Genomic DNA, 12254 nt, shown 5'->3' on the forward strand with positions numbered 1-12254 from the left:
AATGTTTTGGACTATCGACGTTTTTTGTAAATGGACGAGTTGTTTGCACAACGTGGGCTTACCAAGCACGCCGACTACACTGACGTTTAAATAGTAACTTATGGTATGACGTAGTATCAGCACTCACATTAGAGCACAGACGTCTGTGTTATCGAAACAGAGTGCATGCGATGGTGCGATGACGTGAATTTGATACGTCACTTTCGTTAGCGTATTCTTCCGGGGTCTAGTAACGCTCCAATATAGCTTGCCGAATCAGGAATACAAATGTAATGTTTATTGGAATGCTATAAAAGCGGAGCCAACACTGGAACCACAATTGATGTCGACCCGACATGACGCATGGATCATAGCAGTACATATGCAGTGTTTATTGCTTTGTTATAAAATTAGACACACATCACTACAATCAAAATCTACGTTACACCGACCTGCATAGGGTCTTTTTTCAAAGCAGTTTCTTGACCTGGCGTGGCTCTGATCGATCGATCGATACAGACAGACAGACAGACAGACAGACAGACAGATAGAAGCGCTCAAAGTGCCTAGGGTTCGCTAAGAAATGCTTCGCATTTAAAAACTACAAATACAGTAATTCAGAATATGGCCAAAGGGTGTACGAAATACTGATCAGTGACGTCTGCTGTACAAATACAACTTATACTCTTATACAACTTATACCTGAATGCCCAGTGACAATTAACTGCTGCCCCCCACCTCAAGTATGCATGTTGTGAAATACAATAGGAGTTCAGAAAATAAATGTTCATTCTCTTGCTTGCCCCATATATAAAGAGGCAAATGAGTTTAGACACCGCAGCATGCATTGTTTTCTTTTAATTGCAAAGCAAGGCAGCAATGATCTGTAAACATCATAATGGCAAATAATAATAACAACACATGACATCTGCTAATGAACTCGATTGCTGCATGGATGCTGACTTTGCCAAATCCAAACCATGACCGTTAAATAAAATACACACAGCCTAGCGGAAGTTTTCTCTCGCCACCCGGACCTAGGCACGCTCATGTGGACATTCTGGTTTCCGCACAAAAGTTTACTTGTGCAATGTTGAACAAAGCGAAGCTGAAAAGGAGTGTGCTTTGCGATAGACCAAACAACTGTTTTGAAAGGACTGCTAGTTACACAATTTGCATAGGTGAAGATGACTGAAGACTGACAAGCTTCTATTTCATAACTGGTACATGTTTTTTAAAGGGATACCTTCCATATCATTTATTAACCAATTTCTGAATATCGTACTTCAAACTAATCCTGAAGTCTCATGCCTGAAAAGACAAGCACATCTTTTGCGCCCACTTTAATGCCTTTACTTATTTGAAGCAACATTCACAGACGATGTCATTGCAGTATTTGTCAGCATGGACTCAGCGTGCTTACACCGTTTTGTTACCAAAGTCTAATGAACCATTAATGAACGCCGCATTAAAAAAGCTCTCATGCAGCAAAATGCTATCACAGCAAAGAAATTGTGTAGTGCAAAGCGGAGCGTTTGAGTTTGCCAAACAAATCGCAATGCTCTAACTCGAAACTGTATATGAAAGGTAAATTGCTTATAGAAAGCTGTTGATATGAAAATAGGTGACCGTCACATCTACTAATCTCCCTTTTTTATATATCTGTGAAATTCATTAATAATAATAATATTTGGGGTTTTACACCCCAAAACAGCAATATGGTTATGGGAGACAGTAGTGCAGCGCTCCAGAAATTTCAACCATGTGGTGTTTATTTATTTATTTATTATTTTGTTACCCTCAATCGCCGAAGCTTTACAGAGGGGAGTGGGTTACAACATGAAAAATACAAAACAACGGAAAAAGAACGTGCTATTTTATACATGAATAAGACTAAAGCAAGTAACATCTCTACTCAATGAAACGCAACAAAAATGAAACGTAAAAATAAGGAAATCACAAAAAGCAAATAGTGAATGTGGTAAAATTATACAGTACTAGCAAGAAAGTGTAAAAGTAAGAGAAATGACACGCACACACAAAAAATCAAGAATCCACTAAAAAACGCTGGCATCTTGACACGTGGAGACAGAAATTCGTAGGGAGGGGGAATAGATCGGATGACTAAGGAGAGCTATCGCGAAATAGGTGAGCTGATAAAGAATGACGAAAGAGGGAATGATCAGAGATGGAAACGATGTCACCTGGTAGCCGATTCCAATCGTTTGATGTGACCGGTATGAAGGAGCAAGAAAATGTGTTTGTGTAGCAGAAAGTACCTTTAACCTTGTGTTCGTGGTCGATCCGAGAGGAGTGATATGTGGGAGGCGTAATGAGCTCACTACGCAGTGATGGATGATGGTAGGTCTTATGGAAAAGGCAAAGGCGGAAGTACTTGCGACGCAGTGATAGAGGTGGCAGTGACAAATGGTGCTTCATTGCTGTTACGCTTGATGTACGGTGATAATCCGATAGAATAAAACGTGCAGCGTTATTTTGAATTAGCTCAAGGTGCCTAATCAAGTTTTCGTGGTGAGGGTTCCAGATTGCAGCAGCGTACTCCAATTTCGAGCGCACGAGGGTTTTATAAAGAAGCATCTTCAAGGAAAGTGGGGCGTTGCTAAAATTTCGACGTATGTATCCCAATGTACGGTTAGCATTGTTCGTGATGACGTTAATATGGGCATTCCATGTTAGATTGAAAGAAATGGTAACGCCTAAGTATCGGTATGACGACACGTGGTCAAGATAAACATCACCCAGTTTGTATGTTGAGGAGTTATTAAACTGGCGGGAGACTGTCATTAGCTTGCATTTTTTGGGATTTAATTTCATAAGCCATTTATCGCACCAATTCCTAATGTTATTTAAGTCTGTCTGCAAGATGTTCCTATCATCATCGGTACGTATTTCTCTGTAAAGCACACAGTCGTCGGCATATAAATGAACGGATGAAGAAACGCAGTCAGGGAGGTCATTAATATATATTAAAAACAGCAGAGGTCCCAGAACTGAGCCCTGCGGTACACCCGATGTTACACTTATTTCCGGCGAGTCATGACCGTTAACAGTGACGTACTGAAGACGGTTTGTTAGAAAGTAGTCGAGCCATGCCAGTACATTCGAGTCAAGGTTGAGAGAGGAGAGCTTATGCATTAGTAAAGCGTGATTGACTTTTTCAAATGCTTTTGCAAAATCCAGGAAAATGCAGTCAATTAGAGATTGTTTATCAAGAATGGTATGCAGGTGATGAGTGAAAAGAAGCAACTGGGTTTCACAGGAAAACGTACGCCTAAAACCGTGTTGGGCCGATGTAAAAAATGAATTCGATTCTAAAAATTTCGCAATATGTGAGTGCAGTACATGTTCCATTAGTTTACACGGAATGCTCGTTAGTGAAATGGGCCGATAGTTAAGAGCGGAGTGTTTATTACCAGACTTGTGTATCGGCACAACCTTACCGACCTTCCAGTCCAGCGGCAAGGTTGCTTGGTCAAGTGACTGCTGGAAAATCTTACACAAGAAGAGAGACGAATATGCGCTTGTTTGTTTGAGAAACTTTGAGTTGATACCGTCAGTCCCACATGATGAGGATGTTTTTAAGGTGTCAATTAACTTCGAAATTCCTGCAGAATCAAAAGTGATAGGAAACATTGAGCGGTAGTCACGGCACACAACTGCGTCAACAGGTGCAGCAGTGTTTCCCGAGAAATTGGCTGAAAAAATATTGTTAAATAACGCGGCACATTCAGATGGTGGTAGCGGCTCACCAGAGTCATCGTTGATTGATAAATCCACATTTTGGTTAGAATTGATAACGTTCCAAAATTGCCGGGGGTTCCTTGATAACAATTCAGGCAACGTATGCGTTTGGAAACGATTCTTAGCAGCACGCACAGCTTCCACGTATTCTGCCTCAGCATTTTGATACGCTACCCAGCAATCTCTAGTATTTTGCAACTTGGCTGTGCGGAAAAGGCGCTTTTTTCTATTAGACAAACGTTTGAGATGCGTGTTATACCACGGTCTTTTTGTGTTGTTCCGTATGCGTCGAAGGGGAATGTGCGCATTGGTGAGATTAGTAACTAAGGTTTTGAAAAGATCCCAGTTCTCTTGTACACTTCTCTCTTCAAAATTGCAACAAAATGTGTCTATGTACGCGCACATATCTTGGTTAATGGCGTCAAAATCTGCATTGCGGTAGTCCCGGATGTACTTGTCTTCTTCAGTTCCACGTGAAAAAGACATGGTGATGTCGAAATGTAACACCAAATGGTCGCTCAGACCAGGAAGATAGATAATTGGGGATATGAAGTCTGGATGTGTTGACAAAACTAGGTCTAATGTATTAGACGATTCATTAGTTACCCTTGTTGGTTTGGTTACAACCTGGGTGAAGTTAAAACAATTACAAAAATCTAGGAACTGTTGGGATTGTGTTGAAAAGGGGTCGAGCAGAGGAACACCAGTGTGCCAGGTGATGTTAGGAAAATTCATGTCACCAAAAAGAAAAATTGGTGACGAAGGATACCGAGTGACGACATAGCCGAGAACGTCATGCAATTCATCGACGAATGACGATGTATAGTTTGGAGGACGATAGCATACGCCTAATATAATCTTTGTGTGCTTACTTGAAATACCAACCCAGACTGTTTCCAGAGAGGACACAACTTCTACTTGAAAAGAGGAAATTGTTTGCGATACGGCTATCAATACACCACCACCCTGTCTATCTTCTCTATCGCACCGATACACATCATATGTGACGTCAGTCTGGAAAATTTCTGTATTTTCCACCGTTGAGTTGAGCCATGTCTCGGTTAATATACTAATTTTGCCTCCATTGTGGAAATAATAGAATTAAGCTGAATCCTGTGTTTCATAATGCTCCTTATGTTGGAAAAAAAGAACAGGGACATTGAAAAGAGCAGTCACGTCATCATTCCTACCTCCGGCTAATTGTTATTTGTGCGAACGACTGGAATGAGTAGAATTCGCATTAATTTTGCGGTTACGAGTACTAAAGGCGGGTCCATTGCGACTACCCGATGGCTTATCTTGGGTGACACTGTCGTTTGGAACGGGAGTTGTAGTCTTACGAGTTTCCTTCTCTAGTATACCATCAGTTGCACGGTCATAAATGTAGCAAGTGTTACCTACATACAACTTATCATGCCGAACTGAGAAAGCTGGTGACTGTGGGCGTGTTCTTTAAGGTGTGCTGACATCGCATTTTACACGGGCCTCTACCATAATGCTCCCATCGAAATGTGACTGCCGCGGACAGGAAAATTTGTGAAGTTCACTCACACCCAAAGAAACAATGATGAAGCCACAAGGCTAAAGAAAGGGTCACGAGAAAGCGACAATACATGAAAATCCTGTTCCTGTGTTAAGCGTTTTACCTAATACACTCTCCCCGTTGCAACATTCTGTTCCTGCACAGCGCGATCTTTTCTCTTCATACCTTCACTACTGTGGTACGCTACTAAAACTCATGTATGTTTGTATCAGTACAGCTATGTACCAATTTCTAAGCCGTATTTACAGAAACTGGAAAATCATGTGCAGTGGTTTGAGCAAGTTCGATATTTTCCTAAAGAATCAAGTTGTGAGGTAGGAGCTGACCGAGCTAATGATGAACTTTTCATTATGAGGAATAAAATATCTCACGTGTATAGCTTTAAAGCTTGAGCAACATCACTTTTCTGAGCTGCATGGCAGTTGCGAATTGCTAGTGCATTTGTTGGTCATCAATATTTCTACTAACGAAGTACTTTTGCAAAACACATAATAATAAGCTACTACAGCAACAACAAACACTCACCATCAGTAGCGTCAAGGCTAATGGCATGCCGGACACACATTGTGCAGCACCGCACTTGCCACCATAATTTTGGCGCACATTGCTGGGCTATACTGCAGAACACCCCCGGATTGATGCAGGCAGGTGAAGCGTCCCTTGAGAATTCCAAAGGTCCGCTCAATGACCTGCCTCGTCCGGGTATGGGCTGCTTTAGAGCGTTCCTCCGCTGGGCCAGCCGCAGACCTTAGAGGGGTGAGCAGCCATGGCTCTAAGGCATACCCAGAGTCACATTAACAGAGGAACAAGGTTGTATGCATGTCACATGGGACGGGTTGAAATAAACGCACTACTAAGGACACTGCATATAGCATGAAAATATGTATGGTGCCGAAATAACAAGGCATAATGTTTGAAAAATTATGGTGTGGCAGGCAAATTGCACTATTACTCCATTTGAGTGGCGTCATGTTTAAACTGATACTCTGTGTCCCTGCTAGTTGCAAAACAGCAGTATATATATAGATATATATATATATATATATATTATATATATATATATATATATATATATATATACAGACAATTGGGTATAAGAGACTCAGGTGCCTACTAACTAGGGATTGAGAGAAAATGTAAACGTGGTACCCTGGCTAAAGAGGCACCTCTTATAAAACACAAGATGCCCCCGTGCAAGTCTATTATAAAGGGGTTCAACTGTGTGTGTGTGTGTGTCGCTCTCTCTCTCATATATATATATATATATATATATATATAATATATATAGAAAGAGAAGAGACACAACTAAGCGGTTGTCTTAATTTTATTTGCCAACGGTTTCGACCGGAGGACCGGTCTTCGTCAGGGCTAGACCGGTCCTCCGGTCGAAACCGTTGGCAAATAAAATTAAGACAACCGCTTAGTTGTGTCTCTTCTCTTCCCAAGTACGTTTGGCCCATTGGAAAAGCTTCTTCAGTGTGTATATATATATATTATATATATATATATATATATATATATGAATACAGAGTTCGCAGTAGTTTACTTCATAATGACAGTACAATTGACACCAATGTGGGTGAATAATACAATCAGCCACTATTAAAAAACAGTCTGAAGGCGTGCACATGAACTGCTGTTTGCTTTGTCATCTATATCTTTAAAAAGAACTTACCTAGCAACCAGCCGTCAGGCAATTCCCCTCTTTCAGAGCACCTCCGCAGGTCACAGCTTGCCCAAACAAAGCTGTCGTGAGTGCTTCCGGGCAACCATGATGCCAGCTGCGTGATGGCACCCTCAGCATTGCAGATAGCCTGTACATTGTTTGAGTAGAGGCCTTTCCTGTTTCGGTACACGTGTTCCTGGTCCTTAGGAGGCTTGATTTGCACATGTGTGCTATCTATGCATCCCAGGACCTCCGGGAACTGTGCGATCTGCGAAAAGGCTAAAAAGAAGATTAATAAACAGCTATTGAAAGTGCTGTTAAGACATATTAGGCAGCAACGTAATCATACCATTCCGTTAAGCCCATCTAGTATGCTTACGCACCATGAAACACTGAAGCAGGCACGCAGGCAGGATTTTTTTTCAGGGGGGGGGGGGGCAAGGCCTAATTGTTCGAAAAAAGTCTTTCCATGGCAAAAAGCAAAAAGAAGTTGCCAGGGAATATGGAAGGCTAGACGAATTTTTTTTTTTGGGGGGGGGGGGCTGACACCCCCCTCTTGCCTACGTGCCTGCACTGAAGTGCCACATAAGCTCTGCATATTTTGGTATGTTTTCGTAATCAAGTGTGTTAAGGCATCTCATGAATGATTAACTTCTCAAGACGGTGAGCAAGACGGTGTGTGATAGTGGAAATGAACATTTTGCAGCATAACCGTGTATTCTCGTGAAATACTGGTGCTGCCACAAGAACAACATTGCATGCAACTAATGAGAAGAAACCAAGGCAATTTGTAAAAAGCCTATTCATGACTCCTGGAATGTTAATTTACCTAAATCACTTTCCGCAAAACTGTGACACATCCTAGATAACAGAAAGGCACCAATTAATCTGAAAAAAACTATGCGTAGGCCAAACAACAAAAAAATTGCTCAACAATGTCAGCTGTAGAAACTTATCCCTCGTACATGATATCGTGTGCATTATTACTGGTACCAAGATGCATAGTGGGCTAGTAGTAACACATGTGTCATTCCAGAGATTTACATCGGTTAACAATAAATCTGCAGCGCTTACAAAAAACTACAGCCGTTATGACACTGCACGTGAAGCAACAAGGTTAGTTGCGAAAGTTCAACTCACCGATGACGGAAGCATTAGCAGCCCTCAGTGTCGCCGGGAAGCGTATGTGCTCCGCAGCCAGCGAGCACGGGGCGTCAGTAACATCTCCCACAACGCGCAACGCACTCGCCTGGCTAACGCCAACCGTGTCCCCTACCGTATTCTGGAAGCTGCCCCTTGCGTAAAAAGGCAAAGCGAGCAGGACTTGCACGTCCACTGGGCGCTGCAGTCGAGGCTCGAGTGCCGTGCAGAGGGTCAGGATATGCTGCCTCGGAAACCTGTAATTGCGCAGTTGCTGGTCCGGAATGTCATGCAAGGCTAGGCGGAACCGCCGGCGGGAAGTGCACTCTCTCCGGAGGGAAGGTTGACGCTCACGAGCGATGGCAGCCATGAAGTCATCATCATTATCAGCCTATCTACGGCCACTGCAGGGCAAACGCCTCTCCCATGTTCCGCCAATCAGCCCGGTCCTGTGCTTTCTGCTGCCACGTTATACCTACAAACTTCTTAATCTCATCTACCCACCTAATTTTCTGTCTCCCCCTCACACGTTTGCCACCTCTTGGAATCCAGTCAGTTACCCTTAATGTCCAATGGTTATCCTGCCGACGTGCTGCGTGCCCGGCCCATATCCATTTCTTCTTGATTTGAACTATGATATCCTTAACTCCCGTTTGTTCCCTGACCCACTCTGCTCTCTTCCTGTCTCTTAAGGTTACACCTATCATTTTCGTTTCCATCGCTCACTGCGTCGTCCTCAATTTAAGTTGAACCCACTTTGCAAGTCTCCAGGTTTCTGCTCCGTAGGTAAGTACCGGTAAGATGCAGCTGTTATATTCGCAATGCCCACGAACTATAGGTGGCGCGCCGTGCTTTTCAAGATGGCGCCAGGAGGAGGGTTAACCCGTTTGTTAGCATAGGAACAGATAGGACGTACGGCCCGTGCACTTTCACCGGATGAAGTCATGAGCTGCGCTGAAATGGATATGAGACTAAAATGCTTTCCCAACCATGGAAAATGCTAAGTACTCGCCACCTAATTATTTGCTGCGGTGTGAAACGTTACATGTCCGCTCCGTTACCGTGCATAACGATGCTTTGCGAAATCCTGTGCGTGATACATAAAACTGCATGAACTAGAATTGACGTATGAGCTGAACGGCACTCCAAGGTAGTACGTACCGAGCCTGCCTGACGGATTTGCCGCACTAGTAGGCCGCCAGCGAGTAGCGTGATCGCTGCTGCACGGGACCGCACGGGTAACGTGTTGATGGTTTGCAAACATAATACGCCGTCATTACTTGCGCAGTCGGGAACAAGGAGTTCCGTCTTCAACGGAACACAAGCATTTAACATCCCATTCAGTAGCGCTTGTGTCACAGCCATGCCGAGACTCTAGCCGTGTGCAATTCACATGTTGCAGGTTCGATCAGCACGATCGAAACATGAATATCGAAAAGAATGCGCACGTATGTTTTCGCAACGTCAAAGAACTTAGCCGAGAGGCGTGCATTGTGGCCGTGACTGCCCGTTTCATCGCTCTAACCATTTCGCTGGTCGAGCTCGAGCGTGTTGGCGGCATGCGGCACTCCATAATATCCACAATAATTGTGATACATGCAATGCACAAGAGGAGCTATGCTTTTATTTTGATCTCGCTCAGGGATATTATACACCAAATACAATCAAAGTGACTCACGAGCGTGAAAGAACATTAATGCACGAGGGGACGTGAAGTGCAACTCGCTCCTCGTGATTTAGCAGCTGATCGTTCATCGTCGCTGTCACTATCGGTGCTTTCACAGTCTACTACGTCTAGTGAAAAATCCTCGACGTCAAGATGGTTTTTTCAACATCACTGCTGAAAGCAATCTGAAGAATTTCCTTCCCCGAACGACTTCGACCACTCCGCGTCACCACGTAATATCCATAATAATTGTGATGTATGCAATGCACGTTTACAATTAGAGAGACGCCTGGGAGCGGAGAACATTTTGCTCTCAGACCGGTCAACAAAGAAATCGCTTGCAGTGTGCTGCCACCTATCAACAAACGTACAAAAACAAGCGGCGCAGCGCTGGCTATGAAACCAACACACTGGCGAAGGACGGCGTGGAAAGCTTTCGCTCCACGAAAGGCGTCGAGCAGACGCGTCCTCGAATGATTGAAACGTCGCTCACACGATTCGTAACAGCGCTTTGCTGACAAAGAATATAGTCCCTATTTTAATGTATCGCCAACTTGAGATCGCTCAGTTATACAAGAGCACATCGCGAGCCCGCGCGACCTCCCGCGTACAGTGTTATGAGATTCATGCACTACAAGAAACACTGACCAATGCTATATGCAAGTAAAACAGGGTGAGCTTCAACTGAATGTTAGACGATAACATTTAACTAACCTACGTGGCTACAGAAAGCCTCGTGAAGCTGTGGGCTAGCATTGAAAGCGCGAGTTGCCACGTATTTTCACGAAAACTTCGCGTCTTGCAAGAGCGAATCAGATTTCTCGTGTCATGGAGGGCCCGGTTTGTTCACTGATGCAGGGAACATGCCAAGTCGTAGTGTTCCTTTCTTTCCAACGCGTTAACACTGAGGCTAGCACAGCCGAACAAGGGAAGCGACTGCGTAGCGCTGCCATTTTGTCGTCTACTAACCCTCCTCGAGAGGACGCTCCGGAATTCCGCTTGGCGGCGCCACAGTCTAGGGACATTGCGAATACCTTCCTCTTGAGGGATAGTGGTAGACGACCATTCATGATTTTATAATGCATGCCGAATGAGCCCCATCCCAACCTTATTCTGCTAGTTATTTCACTCTCATGGTTCAGCTCCGCGGCTACTACCTCTCTTAAGTAGACGTACTCCTTTACAACTTCCAGTGCCTCGCCACCTATCACAAAGCGCTGTTCTCTGCCAAGATTTCTCCAGATTACTTTAGTTTTATGCATATTAATTTTCAGACCTACCCTTCTACTTTCCGTATCCAGTTCATTAATCATGAGCTGTAATTCGTCTCCCGCGCTACTCATCAATGCAATATCATCAGCGAATCGCAGGTTACTGAGATACTGGGTTACCTCCCACATGCTAAGCCATGAAGTACTCCATGGTTTCTCTGGCGAAAGTCAAGGATGGCTGCTGCTGAGGCAGCCATATTTATAGCAGAACGCATTTGCGTGCGACTTCCGGTTCCGCGCGTTACGACGTTGGGTTTACCACATGAACCAGGAGAAGCAATAGGTTGGCAGACAAAAGCTACGCCAAATCCTTCAAGTTCGCCTAAAGCATCACGACAACTTTTTAGCACAAGAAACCTGCAATTACTTGTCCTCAGACACGCAGTCGTCAACGCCGTTGAGCTATTGACCTTCTGTCACACAACCTCAGACATTGTTCTTTTAAAGGTGTCACAGCCCTTCTGTCCTTTTACGCCTGTATAGTGTGTGGTTTGTACTGGATGGACGATTTATGAAGGTATATAAATGTCTGTAATAATTGTATTTTTGATTGAACGTATGCCACTAATAAAAATGTAAAATCATGTGTATTTTGCCCGTTCATTGCCTGGCACATTGCAACAGCCGCACATGGAGTGCGACGTACAGGAAAACAAATTGTCATTACGAGAATAAAGTTTGTAAAGCGATAGCTGCAAAAAATATCACAATGTCACACGTGGTGTCCTCTTGCGTATGCTAAGGAAATCGCGCTCTCCTCGGTTGCGCGCACAGTCGACGATAAGCACTGCCGCTTTTTTTTTTATCGAGCTTCAGCAAAGCCGATGCCAAGGATGCGTGCTTGGTTTGTTCTCGGATTGCAATCCGAGGTGCAGAATGAAATCACTGACCATTGTAAGTATTTCCGCTTGCGGGTGGAGGGAGAGGATATACGGATGCATTATTAAGCCGAAAGCCTTATATGCCTCATGGAACTGCAAAAGTGACCGCCGGGAGCCATTCGGGGCTGCCTGGGCGCGAGCTTAGCGTTAACTTTTTACACTTCCCAGTGATTCCACTCCTGCGCAAACTGCTCGGAAGTTCACCAAATTAGATTTACTGCGATATCCTCAAAAAATCGACGTAAATTGCGCCAAACTGCACCAGAGTCTCAGGTTTGACAGCATCTATCACCGGCAATGGCATCGCCGGCGCGTCAATACATGTGAAGCTTAATCTTGAGGCCAC

The 12254-nt window shown here is 44.0% G+C and overlaps 1 pseudogene; it reads right to left on the reverse strand.

Annotated features, from left to right (window-relative positions):
• Window positions 1-12254, reverse strand: part of LOC125756621 (putative nuclease HARBI1) — a 30445-nt pseudogene that overhangs the window by 11032 nt on the left and 7159 nt on the right.

Source organism: Rhipicephalus sanguineus, unplaced genomic scaffold, assembly GCF_013339695.2.
Source record: "Rhipicephalus sanguineus isolate Rsan-2018 unplaced genomic scaffold, BIME_Rsan_1.4 Seq316, whole genome shotgun sequence".
Taxonomy (NCBI): Eukaryota; Metazoa; Arthropoda; class Arachnida; order Ixodida; family Ixodidae; genus Rhipicephalus; species Rhipicephalus sanguineus.